Source organism: Capsicum annuum, chromosome 5 (assembly GCF_002878395.1).
Source record: "Capsicum annuum cultivar UCD-10X-F1 chromosome 5, UCD10Xv1.1, whole genome shotgun sequence".
Taxonomy (NCBI): Eukaryota; Viridiplantae; Streptophyta; class Magnoliopsida; order Solanales; family Solanaceae; genus Capsicum; species Capsicum annuum.
Genome location: NC_061115.1, coordinates 185,866,810 through 185,871,705, shown reverse-complemented (window position 1 = coordinate 185,871,705; position 4,896 = coordinate 185,866,810).

Sequence of the window (4,896 nt, the reverse complement as noted above, 5' to 3'; positions counted from 1 at the left end):
TTGATATATGTATATATGTACGTATTTTAATGTTGATGATTGAATTGAGAGCATGATTCATGTAAAAATCCCTCTCTTGTTATGATTTTCTTTACTTATCATATGTTATGGATTATCTTGAATGCATCATTGAAAAGCATGATATGAAATGCCTTAAGTATTGGTATGATTGGATTATGATTTTGATTTCAAAACAAAGGGAAGTTATGTTGATAAATGTTGAAAATATTCATATAACGAAGGAGTGCATGATTTTTCCAAAAGTACATGACCACCATATGTTTGAAGGATTCTTGCATTGTTTTGACTTATGTTTTGAAACATGAAATCTGTTAAACTATTTTCATGTTTTGGTGGTCTCAATTGAGATTTCATGAAAGAATCATGCATGGTACAATGTGGCTCAAAATTAGGACTTTCAAGTCTTGGTGTGACGACACCAACTCAGTTAAAGCCATAGTAATTCAGAACAGAATAGAACACATGATTGAAATCAAATTTTCAGATGTTGAAACTAGAAATATGCATGATTCAGAACAGAATAAAATTGGGCATAAAGAGAGCTTAGGTGGTTCCCCAAATAAGTCATGAGTTCAGATAACTCATTTCCCAAAACCGCAATTTGCTAATCTGAGTATATTATTATATGCTGGCCTAGTGCCCTGTGGCGTATAAGACTCAGACACTCTAACCCTTGTGGCACACTTGGGTAGGGAGCTTCCCCGCCGAGTCAATGGAAGATTCCATATAGCCCGTGGAATTCAGACTTATAGGGGAGTGCCACCTAACTCAGAAGTAATACAATGATCAGAAACTGTATTGTCAAGAATGTTTTATGATTTTCAGAAAAGTCCCTATGTGTTTTTTTTGTAACCCGCTCTCAAATATTGTATATTTATGCAAACTTGTTATTTTGGATTTCTTCGCATACCAGCATATCTGTATTGACCCCCTCCCCCTACCTCTCAGGTTCTGAGGCTCTGTCTAGGGGTCCAGATAAGCAGTAGATTTCATTAGACAGAGTTGCAGTATTCAATTGGTGAGCCTTCTATATTTCAGAAGGCCTGTTTACTTTCTGAAAATTATTATTAGTTATGGTTTTGGTCTACTGGGGCCCTTTTCCCAGTTTTTAGATTGTGTTAGTGATCATGTAGTAGAGATTTTGCAAATGATTTGCAGATGTTGTTAGATGGTTTTGAATTTCATTCTCCATTGCTAACTTTATTTCAGATTTATGAACATGATTCCATTTGTAGTAATTTTTGCATTTTCTTATTTATGTATGAATGGTGTATATGATTTCAAGTTAGAAGGGTGTCCGGGCCTTCATGGTTGGAAATGCTCGTCACGGACAGGGCCTCGGTTTGGGTCGTGACATTCTCATTATCTAGGAGGGTCCTAAACTGAAAATAAAATTTCACTATTCAGGAGGGTCCTAAGCAGAAAGTAAAATCCCATTACCCAGGAGGGTCCTAAGCAGAAAGTAAAATCCCATTACCCAGAAGGGTCCTGAGCATAAAGTAAATTTCCATTATCCAAGAGGGTTCTGAGCATAAAATAAAATTCCATTATCTAGGAGGGTCCTGAGCAGAAAGTAAATTCCCATTATTCAGGAGGGTCCTGAGAAGAAAGTAAATTTTCATTATCCAGGAGGGTCCTGAGTAGAAAATAAAAGTTCCATTATCCAGGAGGGTCCTGAGCTGAAAAGTAAATTCCATATAACACGAAAAAAAATGCCCCAGTTTGCACTATAAAAAAATTTTGTAAGTGTGACTAGATCATAACTTTTGAAAAGTACAATAAAGAGAGTGAGTTAAAGTCTTGATAAGGAAATGTGTCTCTTGAGAGTAAAACTAATAACCAAAATTAGAAGGTGTGTCTCTGAAGAGTTAATGTGGAGGACTCCAACTAGAAAATATATCTTCTATGAGTAATTAGGATGCGCATCACCTGACGAATGAAACTTGAAATACCCTTTTATTTAAGTTAGGAAGTTCGTAACCTAACAAATAAAAAGTAAAATACCCAAAATAAGAAAGTGCATCTTCTAGGGGTTAAATAAAATGACTCAACTAGAAAGTGTGTTTTCTAGGAGTAAAGATTCAAGTTAGGAAGTATGTCACCTAACAAATGAAAACTTAAATACCCAGACCAAGAAGTGCATCTCCTAGGGGTTAAATGGAAGAACTCGACTAAAAAGTGTATCTTCTAAGAGTGAAGGTTCAAGTTAAAAAGTGCGTCACCTAACATATTAAACTTAAATCATCCATACAAGGAAGTGTGTCTCCTAGGGGTTTAATAAAATGACTCGACTAGAAAGTCCGTCTTCTAGGAGTAAAGTTTCAAGTTACGAAGATGTCACTTAACACATGAAAACTGACATACCCAGACAAGTAAGTGTCTCCTAGGGGTTAAATGAAATAACTCAACTAGAAAGTGCGTCTTCTAGGAGTAAAGATTCAAGTTAGGAAGTGTGTCACCTAACAAATGAAAACTAAAATACCTAGACAAGGAAGTGCATCTCCTAGGGGTTAAATGAAAGAACTCAACTAGAAAGTGTATCTTCTAGGTGTGAAGGTTCAAGTTAAAAAGTGTGTCACCTGACACATTAAACTTAAATCATCCATACAAGGAAGTGTGTCTCCTAGGGGTTTAATGAAATGACTCGACTAGAAAGTCTGTCTTCTAGAAGTAAAGGTTCAAGTTACGAATGTGTCACTTAACACATGAAAACTGACATACCCAGACAAGGAAGTGTGTCTCCTAGGGGCTAAACGAAATAACTCAACTAGAAAATACATTTTCTAGGAGTGAAGGTTCAAGTTAGGACCCAAACAAGGAAGTCTATCTCCTAGGGGTTAAATAAAATGACTCAACTAGAAAGTGCATCTTCTAGGGGTGAAGGTTCAAGTTAGGAAGTGCGTCACCTAACAAATAATACTTGAACTATCCAGACTAGGAAGTGCATCTCCTAGGAGTTAAATAACTCTACTAGAAAATCCATCTTCTAGGAGTAATGGTTCAAGTTAGAAAGTGTGTCACCTAATAACTGAAATACTTAAATAAGAAAGTTCATCTCCTAGGGGTCAAATAAAAGAACTCAACTAGAAAGTGCATCTTCTAGGAGTAAAGTTTCAAGTGAGGACGTGCATCACCTAACACATGAAACTTAAATTACCCAGACAAGGAAGTGTGTCTCCTAGGGGTTAAATAAAAGGACTCAACTAGAAAGTGTGCCTTCTAGGAGTAAAGATTATAGTTAGAAAGTGTGTCACCTAACAAATAAAAACTAAAATACCCTAATAAGGAAGTACGTCTTCTGGGTGTATAAGATGATGAGTTTATATCATGATTGTGATTATCAAACCTGCATAGTAATACCACCACTTTCATTTGCATAAGTGGGGAATTGCATCTTTGTATTTAAGCTTTGAAATCCTTGATTTAAAGGTAACATGCATTTTTGTTTCATATAAAGAAAACTTGTTAATTTAAAAACACAGTGGTTGATTTGTGGTATTTGACTACTAAGGTGATCGCCCTTGAACTTGTCATGCTCTGCTCCATTTCAAATTATTGATAGGTATCATTGACTTGTCATACTTTTGACCCTAAATTCTGGCTACTGAAAGTATTTGACTCAAATAGTATTTCCCTTGCATGATGCCTCTGGATTTAACTTCTAATGCACCTTTTATATTCCTATGAGTCCAAAAACTTCCAGATAACAAGTATTCTTGAGTACCTTTCTTTATTTTTAAATATGTTAACTTTGTGCATTGGCCCTTTGTCTCGCTTTGTGCAATTGAGGGATTTGGTAGAAAGTTTTGGATTTCTTTCTCACTTGTTTAACATAAATTTGACTCAAAATAGGTGAAAGATGACGATATTGATTTTTCATTCGACGAAAAGACACAAAAATAAAAAAAAATAGTATTAAAAAGAAAAGAAAAAACAATAGACATCTCTTTTCAAAAATGTCAAAAAGAAAAACTTATCTGGGTGTGGCAACTGATTTCAGTGATTATGATATGCATTTTGAATTAAACAACTTGATCTACCCATAATAATCATTTTCAACTTTTACCCACTTGTTGAATTTGAAATTAAGCCACTCTAGAACTTATTGCTCTAGATTACAATCCTCCTTATGCTAGTGGCACCTCAATGGGTTTTCACAAGTGAACCTCTCTTATTTTTATTTTCTCTCAATTCAATGTCGCCTTATGATGGTCATAAGGGTTTTCACCAATAAGGCTCTCTTATTTTTATTTTTCTTACAACTCATTGTCGTTTTATGGTGCCCATAAGGGTTTTCAACAATAAGACTCTCTCATTTTTATTTTTCTCGCATTTTTTATCTTGGTGAAGGAAAGTGGTGCCTAAAATATTAAGCATCATATACCCATAACATGCTTAGCCTTGAAATTCTCAAAGATTGGTCAGAATGTCTTTATTTGGTTGTAACTTGGCTTTTGGATATAGTTAGAAAGAAAAGGTGGCATAAGGCTCAAAATATACATTACATAGAGTGATATTTACAAATTTTTAAATTGACTCGTAAAGAAAATAAGTTTTGCCACAATTTTATTTCATACCGAGTAACTTGAATTTTATACTTAATCGGACCGAACCCCAAAGTAGGGCTGCCTACATATCTTGTCATAGCAAGAATCAAGTCAAACGTAGTTCAAAACTCTTATCCTTTTGTTTATTTTTTTCTTTTTTCTTTTTCTTTTTTTACTTTGATTTTTTTCTTTTTTGAGATTTTTTTCTAACTCGATTTCTCTTTTTGACACTTTTTTTTTGAATTTTTTCAAACTCTATTTTGATTCAAAAAGAGGGGTACGAAAGAAATAAAACTAAAGCTCAAAAGAGGTAACAAAGGATGACATA